Source organism: Lygodium microphyllum, chromosome 18 (genome assembly GCF_053477565.2).
Source record: "Lygodium microphyllum isolate KBCC chromosome 18, Lygodium_microphyllum_v1.1.10, whole genome shotgun sequence".
Taxonomy (NCBI): Eukaryota; Viridiplantae; Streptophyta; class Polypodiopsida; order Schizaeales; family Lygodiaceae; genus Lygodium; species Lygodium microphyllum.
In genome coordinates, this window is record NC_141152.1 from 44985328 (window position 1) to 44999298 (window position 13971).

Below are 13971 nucleotides of genomic sequence, written 5' to 3' on the forward strand. Positions count from 1 at the left end.
GGCTCTGCCACGCCCCGCCGCCACCGGCATTCCATCTCCTCCCACACCCCCATACACAAACCCCCACCCCCCCATAAGCCCCCATTCCCCCCCACCAATCCCAAACCCGCCCCCCCCCCCCCCCCCCCCCCAACAAGTCACACAACTCCCCCTCTAAGCCCCCATTCCCCCCCACCAATCCCAACCTCCCCTCAATTACACAAACCCCCCCTCCAAGCCCCCATTCCCACACACACACACACCCAACCCCCCAAGCACACCAGTAAACACACACAAAACCCCCCCCCCCCCCCCCCTCCAAGCCCCCATTCCCACACACATACAGAAACCCCTACCCCCCCATAAGCCCCCATTCCCCCCCACCAATCCCAACACCCCCCCCCCCCCCCCCCCCAATTACACAAACCCCCCCCTTAGCCCCCAGTCCCACCCCCCATTCCCACACTAACTTCCCCCTCCTACGCCCCTTTCCCACCCAACCTTCCTCCACAGCGCTGACCACCCAAATGTGCTTTCACCAACAAACACCCCCGTATCCCCTTCTCGGCCCCCTGTCACACGTCGGGTGTGCATGCATGGTTGTGCATGCGTGTGTTCGTGATTGCGAGTTCGTGCGCGCTTAGCAGCTGTTCACGCGCAGGGACGCGCTTCCGTCTTGTCCGTGCGGTGGTGTGCTGAAGCCCGCCGTTCACATGGAGTCCTTATCAGCTGTTCACACGCAGCCGGGTACTGCCCTTTTAATTTAAAATCCCGAAAAACCCTAAAAATACATTTAAAATTTTAAAAATTTATTAAAAATCAATTTAAAAAAATTATAGAAAAATTCCTTAAAAAATCCTTAAAATTTCCCAATATTTCTACACACAATTGACAAATTTTTCCACACTAAAATATTGAAAAAAAATTTACAAAAAAATTTCGAAATTTGAAATTCTTTTCAAAACCATGAAAAAAATTCCTTTAAAATTCATAAAAATGCCGAAATAATGTCAGAAAAAAATTTCTGAAAATTCTACAAATTCTTTTGTACATTTTGCCAATATTTCCTCATTGAAAATGCTTTCCTTAGTTGGCAAAAGTATTAATTGGAGCCAAAACCCTAATTTTAAACAAAATTCAATGAAAAAATCATTTTTCATCCCCCAAATGAGCTGAAAAAAACTCAATTAAATCCGATCACCTTCTTTACACTTGATGCTCATGATTGGTTACTGAAATTTCATGACCACATCGCTTTTTTTTAAAAAAACCAACACACATCAAAACCCACTTTAATTTTTTTTAAAAAACAAACAAACAATACAACCAAATCAAACCAAACTAAAAAAAAACAAAAACAACCCCCAAAACCAAACAATCATAATCTTAAATCCCAATCAATCCAAAACCCCAACATCTCCATTTTTTTTCTTTGGTCACACGTCGCATTTGTTTTATTATTTCTTTTTGGTCAATGTGTTAGTGGTTTTTTCGTTTTCCTGTACAACAGGACGACTAGTCTTAGTCGGCCTTTTGTTAGTTTTGTGGATTATCGGTGGATTGCGCCTCTCCCTTTTCGAGGCCGTTGTCTTAGGCTTTGCAGACAGACCCACACATTGCTAGGTTTTTTCTCTTTTTCCCTCTCTCACATTGCACCATAACACACATTTAAATTGTAATTAAAATCAATTGACCGTTGCACATACACAAAAATTGACATACTGCACTTCATAAAATTGTAATAAAACGAACCCGAACGTTAATTGTAAAAGGAACCCCGCTGTTGCACGAGCACCTTTGCACCATAACCCACTTAATTTTTGTAAGTTAAAACCCATTCACCAATGCACATGCACACGCGTTACAGACACCTTTAACTTGTAATAAAATGAACCCCCTGAAGTCACACATGCATGCACGCAAGTGCCACAGATCATGTAATTATAACAATGAACTGTATTAGTAGAGACCCAGTCAAGTAAAGTCATGTCAAGTCTGAGAGGGGCTGGGTTACGTTTCCGACTCGCCATGCATTAATGGATTAAACATTAATAATGAACTATGCTTAATTGATTATTTAAACAAAATGAGTCTTTAGCTTCACCCATCCACTTCACCGCACTGTAGGACCCTGAACGTTTACAGGGCTTGGGTTTTCTTCGTCCAAGATGTCGGTCATATTTGTTCATGTCTATTTTACTAGTCTGAATCTGTGATTCTGTTTGGAGTCTGATCAGTGTCTGGGTTACGGTATGTGTGACGCTTTTGTTTTATTTTGTGTGCTTGATTATGGGGTTTTGGGCGCTTGTTTATACTGCATATTCACCAAGCTTTCGGTCGCATATGTGCGTAGGTCATGTCGAATTTTTGGTAGGATGTGGTTTGGTTGGGGTGGTTTAGTCCAGTCAGTCTTGTCCTAAATCTTTCTCCTGTCGATGGTCTCAGTGGTGGTTTTGTTTGTGGGTTTTGCAGGTTTTCTCTTTGATTCCTGGTTTTGTGTGTGTGGTTTTTGCTATAGTCTGAATGGCATCATCATCTTCTTCTTCCCCTCCGATTGTGGTACACCATGTTCCCCTCGCAGTCCATGATTATTCTCTCCTTCTAGAGGCGGATTGCATCCGACGTGCAGGCCTCAGACCATTTTTTGCACTCACATTGCCGTCAGTAGATGAGAAACTTTGTTACTCCTTCTTGGCTTCTTATAAAAACCAGTCTGGCCTGGTTTATAGCCGTACCTTCTGCTTATCTACAGCTAATATCCATGAAGCGTTGTGCTTGCCCCTTTCTGCTTCCTTTGTGCCTAGCGGTAACCAGTTACTTACTGCTGAAGAGATAATTACGCTCTTGAAGAAGGAAACTTCTACCCCTTGCTTCTCAATCAACTTATTAACAGTTCAGGGGTCTCTATTGCTCCTATCTCTTCTCCAATATGGAAGCAGTTATGTCAGTTCCTCCAGGACCGATTTATGACGAGTAAGTCAGCTTCTAAGTATCTTTCCAAGGAACTGTTCACAGCGTCTGTGAAGATCCTAGAGGGTGCTAGGTTCAACTGGGCAAGCTTCTTACTCTCCAAGATGGATCAACATTTCCAACGTGTACGGAAGGGTCAGATCATTAATGTTTCCTATGGTACTTTCTTACAGTGCATTATCACTTTTGCACCTCCTCCTGGTGGTGTGCGAGTGCCTGATTCTATTCCTTTACCTCCGCAGCCTCCACCATCAGTCCCTTCCCCTCCATCTAGAGAAGATGAGGAGTCCCCTGTTGTATTTTCTCGCAAGAAACGCCTTCGTACAAAGGGTCCTTCCAGCCCTCTTGTACTTGCTTCCCCTGTACCCGCACCTGTTCCTGCCGTATCTAGTAGTGTCCTTCCTTCTTTCCTCTCCTGTCCTAATTTATTTTTAGCCCAAAAGGAAGGACAAATTGATAGCAGATGCCTTCATCCTTACATACTATATTATCTGGACCTATGCTTTCACAGCTAGTTTCAAATGTCCAGTCCACTCTGGAAACCTCCCTTACCTCTTGTCTTCAGACAATGTATAACAGTGTTTATACTTCCTTGCAAGACAAGGTGGATTCTTTGACTTGTCAGTTGACTAAGGCACTGGAGGATTTGTCTGCAGAAAGGGCTACACTCGGTGATATTAATACTCAAATGACTGCTGCCACATCCTTAATGGATTCCTTGAAGGCAACTATCCAAGAGTTAGAATCTAAGGTTGCTAAGTTGGAAGAGGAGAATGCATCCTTGCAGCTTGAGAAAAATTATGCCCTTGAGGAAATGGTCATTTTGGCTAGTAAACTTAGTACTTGTGAAGGTGAGTTGCAGCACTTTCAGGCAATTGTAGAGTCCCAACAGAAAGTTATTGAATAACTTAACCAAAGAGTGGCTCTTCTTTCTGTTCCTCCTCCAACTCCTATTGTCTCTTCAATCATATCTTCCAAAGGAGAGCTTGATCAGTTGCACCATAAAGCTAAATTATGTGATGGGTTCTCCGCTAAAGTGGAACGCCTTCAGTAGAGGATAAACTGCGTGCAGGAAGATTTTACCCACTATACTGAATTGGTGTCACCTCCTCCATCCTTTTGGATCAAATATAATCAACAGAGGTTTGCCCTATACATCTCTTTAAGCAATGTGGATTTGGAACCTCCAGAGGATGGGTGGTCAAATCTTTGGTCTGCGTGTCTCTTGAGAGCAGTTTTTGATAGATTTGTGGATGAGTTGGTTTCCCATGAGGTTCAGTTATTATCTTTCATGTATCTTGTCAGACATCTACAAATTCCTGATGAAGAGGACTTGAATGTTTATGTGGGGGATGTGATCTTACAGGCAGTCATGTATGTGCACTCAGTTGAGCTCCTGCTAGCAGATAGTTTGAAGTATTATCATGAGCAGACGTCTTGGTGTAAGGGACATGCTTGGCATCCAACTTTCGAGGCTGACGCTTTGGAACCTCGTCGTCTTCAGAGTGTTTTCCATAAATCTGATATCCAGCCATTACAATCTCAGTTGTTGAGCTTTATTACTGATCATCCGTTATTTATTGATTCCTTTTTCCAGGACCCTAATTTCCATTGTTCTATCTATCCTTTAGATCCTGATGATCTCCTTTCTTATTCTCTTATGGCATATCGTTTCCCTTTTTATATTTCCCTTCTTTCCTCAAGTCCTAATACCATTCCGCTTTTATCTTTTACTCCTTCTGGATTTCCTCATATCCCTGTTTTTTCTACATGTCCTTTTATTTTGCTGATCCTACATCATCACCTACCCCTTCTAACCCTCCACCTTCAATTCCTCCTATTCCTTCTTTTTTCCCAGTGGATTCCCTTCGTACCTTTTTGTTGAATTCTCCATCTTTGCCGTCTTCCTTATCCCTTCATTTGCCTTCCTTTTATGATTTATCTTATCCTCCTTTACAATGTTTTCCTCTTATTCCATTGCCCCCTTCATCTGATTATATCAATCTTCCTCCCCAGTCAGTGATGGATACTCCAGGATATGACAGTGACATACTCCATCGAAGACAATGGACGCTACATGATTGTGTGACAGGACCTGGCCTTTCATTCCATGGTCTTGGGATACATCTGCAGCATGTTTGAACTCTTACCTTCATTTTGCCAAAGTGCATGCTACTTCTGAGGATACCACTGTTCGCCTTGCAGCTCATTTTTGTTGGTATCTTGCTTTCATGCATCAGCAGTCAAAGTTGAATACTCGAAAGAGTATCCCTCAGTTGCTCATCAATCCAAATGTAGATGTGACAGTTGCTCAGATGGATGTTCTGTACTACTTTGCACAAACCTTCCCTACCAGGTTCCTCATCTTATTGGAAAGGATGTGTTGCTTACAGTTCCTCCAGAATGTGCCTCAGCATTTTGTTGATGAGAGTAAAGCTTTGGAGCGTTTAAAGCTTAGTATGCTGTTTAAGAAGAAATACCTTCATCCTACTTAGCAATGGAGCTTTTTCCTCATTGTATCATTCCTCCTTTATCAATGGAAATTTTCTTTTTGCTCTCCAATTTTTGGGGATCCATGCCATTCAGACTATATTTGTATATGGGTATTTTTTTGTATTAGGTGATGTTTTTTCAATTGTGTGGAGCTGATGAAGATGAAGTTGTGAAGATTGATGCAGTTGGTTATCACATGGTTGCAGTTGTAGATTTGGATGCAGAACTCTTATATCCTTTAATAGTTTGAGTTATTTTGGTTTTTATAATATTGGAATGGTTTTTTTTTTTAATGTTATTGGTTTTCCTTTCATATGTGTTTAAGATCCAGGTTATGAAGTTGATATGTTGGGGTTGTAATCAAAGTGGGTGATTTATGCTGAATTGAAGATTCTTTTTAGCAGATCATAGAGCTTTTATTCTTCCATTTTACTAGGTCGCGAGGACGCTTCCTTTTTAAGTGTGGGGATATGTTGAGTGTGGAAATGATTGAGTTAATCAAGTCATTGAAGATATGCTTAGGACATACTGCTGTCGCGAACCCAAAAAGTGGATTCAGTACTTACCATTGGTTGAGTTTGCCTACAATGCTTCTTACCAACAGAGTATTTAGATGACCCCTTTCCAAGCATTGTATGGGCATGATTGTCATACCCCTTTGGACTTCTCAGACCCAACTTTGAGGGTAGAAGCTTCTAGGTAGATGCTGGAAGACATGGATGATCAAATCAAATCAATAAGATAAGACATTCAAGCTGCCAAGGATAGACAGAAGGCTTACGCTGACTTGAAACGGCAAGACAGATCCTTCGTTGAAGGTGATATGGTCTTCATCCGTGTACGCCCTAAACAGAGTTCATTGTCCTTGGGAGAGTACAAGAAGCTAAGTCCGAGGTATTGTGGACCTTATAAGATCACCAAGTGCCTAGGGCCTAATGCTTACAAACTGCAGCTACCCACAACTCTAAAGATTCATAATGTATTCCACATTAGCCTATTGACTACTTAATCCAAATCATGTACTTGATGATCAGCAAATTGTAATGCCTAGCCAAGGAGTCCTTGAGCTACAGCCTGATAGAATCCTAGATGTTAAGGAGAGGCATTTGAGATCAAGGACCTTGAGAGAATACCTCATCCAGTGGAAAGATTATCCAGAAGAGGATGCCACCTGGATGGACGAAAATACTCTCAACCAACAATACCCCCAGGTCTTCTTGAGATGAGGACATCTCGATTCCTCTAAGGGGGAGAGGATGTAATATCCCTCGTGCCCCGTGCCTTCCCCCATGCAAACTCCCCCTTTTAAAAAAAATTAATTTTTTTTCAAAATTTTTTACTCTCCCTCTCTCTACCCCTGCCGTGTGCATGGTGGAGGGAGAGAGAGTGTGTGTGTGTGAGTAAGAAAGAAAAGGGGGGGCATGCTGCCCCTAAGTGGGAGGGGTGGCAGCCGTTAACGGCCATCTCCCCCCCCCCCCCCCATACCACCTCCCTTCCCTATTATAAGGGAAGCCCTCCCCTCCTCCCTAGTTGAAAGAGCGCCCCCCCTCCCTCGTCAATGGCAGTACGCCCCCCTCCCTCGGTTGGACAGGAAGCGCCCCCCCTCTGACCATGAGTGAAGAAGAAGAAGAAGAAGAATAATAATAATAATAATAATAATAAGAGAGAGAGAGAGGAGAAGAAGAGAAGAAGAAGAAGAAGAAGAAGAGAGAGAGAGAGGAGAAGAAGAGAAGAAGAAGAAGAAGAAGAAGAATAGAGAGAGAGAGGAGAAGAAGAGAAGAGAGAGAGAGAGAGGGGGAGAGAGAGAGATAGAGAAGCTTCTTCTCCCCCCCTCAAAGAGAGGTCACACACCCCTCTTGTCATTTCCGAAAATACGCCCCTCCCCCCCTCAATCTCTTCCTCCACTCAAGGAGAGGTGGCAAGGATCTTGCATAGGTGAGTGCGAGAACTCTGTCACTCGTACACGCGTCTTCGAGTATGGCCCCGAAGCGTAGTCCACAAATATGGCCGGAAACCCTGCAAGTGTGGATGGAGGTTCGAATCAAGGTGGCACCGCAAACGCAAACCATTCATCAGGCATCAATAACACTAGAATCACGGCATCACTCCAAACTCAGGTTTCTCTATTATTCAATCATAGGTCATAACTATCACGGTGAAAAATCATATTCACATGCATCACATTAATTGCATGTTCGATAATTTCCTAGGTATGAACATAGTTGTGATGTATGTAACGAACAAGATAATCTCCGTTGTAAGATGACATCATAATAGGTGAAATTGATTAGAAACTACATCATAAATTACCAAAAATTCTTGCATAAATTCTTACATAAAGTGCATTGTTCCTTGCACAAGTTCTTGCTTAAAATGCACTTCAGAGGACATTGAAAGAAACAAAATGCATGTCCATATTGCAAGATGGATTCCAAGGTACACGTAGTAATCTGCTGAAAAAGATTGAAGTGCAGCTAGGCTCATACAATGATCACATAAAGTTAGACCATTCAAGAAGGTTATCGATCGTGTAAATAATTACACAGAGAATAATGTTAAGATTGCATGCATAGAAAATACCTTCGCATGTGTAGCATAAAATATCGTATGGATTATATCAAAATTGTAAGCATTGAAAAGAAGGCATGGGATTACGTTGCATGCATTAAAGTTGTTAGGAAAATTCAACGTTGTTTGTAATCTACCAATTGGGATTGAGATCCATGAGTCTCATGTCAAAGTCCTTGGTGACTTCAAGAGGGATAGGTAAAAGCTTAAGCGCCTATGAGCATTATTAAGAGGGCTTAAGAAGATTATACTTTAGGACAGAGTAGGAACTATTCTAAACAGAACCATCTTGACCCACCATGGTCGAAGGGATAGACAATCTTGATCAATTAAGATCAAAGTTAAAGGTACATAGGTACTTCAAGGCATCTAGGAGATAACCAGTAAGTTGACCAACCAAGGACGACAGGGTTGTCCATGACCTATTTTTACCAGGAGACCTAAGGTAAGGATAATTAGGGTCGGCAGAGTACAAACACTAACCCAAAGATAAAGGGGAAACAAGCAACCTAGCATGCCAAGCCCTTGGAATCTCGCCAAGTCACGAACGATCCAGGATCGAATGTTGGGAGCATTCGGGAAGAAGAAATCACACCTTAGCAGTTGGTCATACAAACAACCTTTAAATTGATCGTGATTGTACACTTAGGTACATTGTTTGAACTTCTTTGCTCAAGGAACTAACTCAAGGCAAAACACTTAATGCTTCAGATTAAAAGCTTGGAGGGAGAGGCAGGTTTAGTTACCTCTGACTATCTGCCTGGCCCTATCCAAGGGTGTTGTTAGCCGCACTGAGTATATGGACCGAACCCGCCACGAGAGGTCTCTTTGTGGGTGCTGCTTGGAGCGAGAGGATGCTTGGGTGCCAGCGGAGGCTCTGGCTATAAATTCCTTGCCTCTGGATCCCACACAAGAGGCCAACATGACTCGAGATTGGATCTCAAGGCCCGTGTACTAGTCTACGGGCGAAACTTGGAGCAGCAATCCTGTTGATTGGTGGGATAGCCTTCGGACATGATACTTGATATATTCCGGGACTATGATAAATAAAAATCAGATATTTGAGAAAGGAACTTGCTTGACATTGTTTTTGTGTCAGTGCCTAAGTTATGTGAAGGAACTTATGTTTAAATTGATTAATTAAGGAAGCTGCTTTTGCATGTCAAGCATAATGTGGTAGGTAATTAAATAACTAAGCAAATTGAGGAAAGTGGGGTGGACGTGACTTGGGTCCATCCTATGGAAGGGTGGTCCCGGTTAGCTGGGAACTTTTCTCAAAAGACGTGATAACGAGACTACGAAGACCTAGCATCAGTAGAGTTAGAATCCTGATTTATGTTGTTTTAGGGGAACGGAATGGGACTATGCCTTATGGGCAGAAAGGTTGAGCTTTGCATCCCTCTCATTTTCCATTCTCTGCCAAGGGAGGCTTTGACTGTAAATTCCTTGCCTCTGGATCTCATACAAGAGGCCGACGTGACTCGATATGGGATCTCGAGGCCCGTGTACTAGTCTACGGGCGGAACTTGGAGCAGCAATCCTGTTGATTGCTGGGATAGCCTTCAACCATGATACTTGATGTATTCTGGGACTATGATAAATAAAGATCAAATATTTGAAAAAGGAACTTGCTTGACATTGTTTTTGTGTCAGTGCCTAAGTTACGTGAAGGAACCTGTGTTTAAATTGATTAATTAAGGAAGCTGCTTTTGTATGTCAAGCATAATATGGTAGGTAATTAGATAACTAAGAAAACCGAGGAAAGTGCGGTGGACGTGACTTGGGTCCATCCTACGAAATGGGTCGTCCGGATTAGCTGGGAATGTTTCTCAAAAGACATGATAACGAGACTACGAAGACCTGGCGTCAGTAGAGTTAGAATCCTGATTTATGCTATTTTAGGGGAACGGAATGGGACTATGCCTTATGGGCAGAGAGGTTGAGCTTCGCATCCCTCTTGTTTCCCATTCTCCATGAACCAAGTGTAGCATAAATCTGCTTCAACTCTGTTGTCCCTATGCAAAGAGGTTCATTTGGAGCTCGACGCTAGCTACTTCCTAGAGACTTTGCTGATAGGAAGTGAACCTTGGCTTCAGGTTGATCCTAAGTGGGAACGATTGGATACTTTTGCTCGAGGTAGAATCGGGAAGACCTAGATCACAAACCCTATAACATTCCTTGCAAGTGCCACATGGTGCTTTCTAGACTCTCTTTCTAATGGGCTGCTAAGACGTGTCCCATAGGAGGACAAGCAGACACGTTACAGTTGGTATCAGTAAGCATTGAAAAGAAGGCATGGAATTACATTTTGCATGCATTAAATTTTTTGGGAAAATTCAACATTGTTTGTAATCTACTAATTGGGACTGAGATCCATGAGTCCCATCTCAAAGTCCTTGGTGAATTCAAGAGGGATAGGTAAAAGCTTAAGCCCCTATGAGCATTATTAAGAGGGCTTAAGAAGATTATACTTTAGGACAGAGTAGGAACTATTCTAAATAGAACCATCTTGACCAACCATGGTCGAAGGGATAGACAATCTTGATCAATTAAGATCAAAGATAAAGGTACATAGGTACTTCAAGGGATCTAGGAGATAACCAGCAAGTTGACCAACCGAGGACGACGAGGTTGTCCATGACCTATTTTTACCAGGAGACCTAAGGTAAGGATAATTAGGGTCGGCACAGTACAAACCCTAATCTGAAGATAAAGGGGAAACAAGCAACCTAGCTTGCCAAGCCCTTGGAATCTTGCCAAGTCGTGAACGATCCAGGATCGAATGCTGGGAGCATTCGAGAAGAAGGAATCACACCTTAGTAGTTGGTCATACAAACGACCTCTGAATTTATCATGATTGTACACTTAGGTACATTGTTTGAACTTATTTGCTCAAGGAACTAACTCAAGGCAAAACACTTAATGCTTCAGGTTAAAATCCTGGAGTGCATTTGATGCTCCATCTTGGATGTACATATGGCATGTATGTTACCTATGCTTGACCAGTCTTGACATGCTTGGCATATGTCACTACTACACGCTAGTTACATTTTTTGGAGCTGATTACTACTAGTGCCTTGTCTTGCCTTACTTGGGATATTTCTTGGCTTGCTAGAGTTGTATTTGGGATACAATTGATGTCGATGGGATGCTCTATTTGGAAGCTACAAAGCCTATATGCTCATGATGTCTTATTGATGTCTGGTCTTGGATCTTTCATCACTAGTGCTCTCATATGCCTTTCTTGAGCTTCTTGGCTTGATCCATACGACTTTTGTGCCAGTGGGAGCATCATTGTATGTTTGATAGACATTAAGCAGGTGGTTTATGTTATTGAGCTTTGAGTCTTCTGAGACTGGGATCTTCTTCATTTGGATGTTGCATGGTTGATATTTTGTGGTCCGCATACATGTACTTGGGCTGATTTGGGCTTTGCACTCCCTGAGCATACACCTCTTTGTGTCAGGTCTTGCTAGTGTTGTGTACACTTTGCCCTATTACACAGGGGGTGTGCCGACTTACTGAAAAATTCATTTGACATGCTTGGGTGTTTTGACTAACTGCCTTCCAATCACAGAGAATCCCAAGAAAGGGAGGCTGTGAGTACTCCCACAGATCCAAGCAACAAACAAAGTACTTAAACATTCTCCTCTCTCACACAAAGCCATGAACCTCTGTGCACAAGAAATAGTGCCATGAATTCATCCTCACTCCCTCTCTCCCATAAGATTAGACATGAAGCACTAGAGAGGGAAGGAGAGTTGCGCAGAACGAGAGAGAGAGAAAGAATCGTAAGATTAGAAGATAAAGGAGAGAGATAGTTAAAACCACCTTTTCCAACCTCCTCTCCCACGACCTTTCAAGCCTCCTTTTTTTTAAAATTCATTTTATGGAAGCACAAAATACAAAATTATTCTTAGGTTCATAGCCTTTATAGTTTGTTAGGCTAAGTACAAATGAGATTGACATGTCCAAAAGACCATGTAGTCTGCACTACATTTGACAATACGTAACATGGTTTTTGATAAATTTTGCACTAAAATAAGGGTTCATCATTTCTCCCACACTGGAAAGGTGAGCTCCTGCGAACCAAGATTGGTGAAGACCCACCCGCAACTCTTCATCACTTTGCTTCATCAAAAGGCTTCTTTGACCTTGAGACACTCCCACACTTATTCTTCAAACTCCATGTTACATAGAACACAAGAAGGATCTCCCATCCGCCTTTGGTCCACAAAAAGAACAACCCCCACAACATGGTAAAAATGACTTTGCCACCTTGAAGCTTTGTGCAAGAAAGGCCCCATAAAAAGATTTTGCAGCGCAACACACCCTCACTTAGGATTTGGTCGATGAAGATCTCCTCCCATGGCCTCTTTATCTTGGACAGGCATATGATTGCAGCTTAGGCTTTGACCATTATCTTGATTAGTTTATGTGAAAGAGAAGAGGCTAGGGGTTATGTGTGAATGGAACTTAAGAGATAGGGTTTCTTTATTGTATTTTCTTGATGATGGATAGAGGGAAAAAAACTGTCACTGTCCACGATTGGAAATCCAGTTGTTGCTTCTTCCCATTGTTTTCAAATGGTGATGGCTACAATATACTGCTACTTTGGTGTTAATCCTGTGATGATTAGGCCAGCTTCCACATTTTTCATTCTCTAGGATTGGCGATGGCTTCAACGGCTTTGACCCAACTGATGGGAATTGAGAAGACTAATTCGATGCGCTCTATTTATGGGATACTATATCTTCTATAGTCGATTTTAGGCCGCCCTAAAATATATACAGCGATCATGTGCTGCGCCCAGATCTTGCTATCATGATACCTTCTTTTCATCTTTCAGTTCATCTCACTAATCTTTTGATGCTTCTCTTTGTGCTTGCTTTTGGTCAACGATTTCCTGAGGCTATCCGAACATGGTTCTAATGAGAAAGCCACCCGCAATTACTTTCTTTCAAGGCATCTTGTTGTTTGTTTTGTGATTATTACACCGCCTTGATCGTATGTTATCATGTCTTCGCTTCCATCGAGTAGGAAATCCATGCTAAGCCGCCCATGCTTAAGCGCATAGGATATGCAGATTTCAGATTTTGATAGCTTTGTTCTTCTATATTTGCTACTGAAAATCCATGGATCACCTCCCCCCCGGTAGACGCACCAAATGACTAGCTGCCTTCCAATCACAGAGAATCCCGAGAAAGGGAGGCTGTGAGTACTCCCACAGATCCAAGCAACAAACAAAGTACTTAAACACTCTCCTCTCTCACACAAAGCCATGAACCTCTGCGCACAAGAAATAGTGCCATGAATTCATCCTCACTCCCTCTCTCCCATAAGATTAGACATGAAGCACTAGAGAGGGGAGGAGAGTTGTGCAGAATGAGAGAGAGAGAAAGAATCGTAAGATTAGAAGATAAAGGAGAGAGGTAGTTAAAACCACCTTTTCCAACCTCCTCTCCCACGACCTTTCAAGCCTCCTTTTTTTTAAAATTCATTTTATGGAAGCACAAAATACAAAATTATTCTTAGGTTCATAGCCTTTATAGTTTGTTAGGCTAAGTACAAATGAGATTTACATGTCCAAAAGACCATGTAGTCTGCACTACATTTGACAATACGTAGCATGGTTTTTGATAAATTTTGCACTAAAATAAGGGTTCATCATGTTTGATCGATGTCTATATGACTATCATATGTTGATTTATACCCGCTTAATGCCGGTTATGCTTTGACAGTTGGTGGTTGACTTGGTGCATTGATTTTGCCTACAGTTTGCTCTCATTGTACTTGGTTGTAATTTATTACAGCAAGTAGTTATGTATGGACTGATGTGGAATTTTTAGGCTGAATCATCCTGATTTTATGTACTTTTGATGTTACTTGGTGGGCAACATCATTAGCTATTAGTTCATGGTCATTTTGCATTGGTTTTGGTGGTATTTTGGCTATTTGCAG

At 42.1% G+C, this 13971-nt stretch overlaps 1 pseudogene across 1 annotated transcript in view; it reads left to right on the forward strand.

Moving 5' to 3' along the window:
- The first annotated feature begins 3053 nt into the window (after positions 1-3053).
- The window catches only part of LOC148020820 (UDP-glycosyltransferase 85A1-like), a 57386-nt pseudogene continuing 46468 nt past the window's right edge, over positions 3054-13971 (forward strand). The window contains exon 1 of the transcript XR_015694544.1: positions 3054-3339. The product of XR_015694544.1 is annotated as a UDP-glycosyltransferase 85A1-like (transcript). The remainder of the gene's footprint in view (positions 3340-13971) is intronic.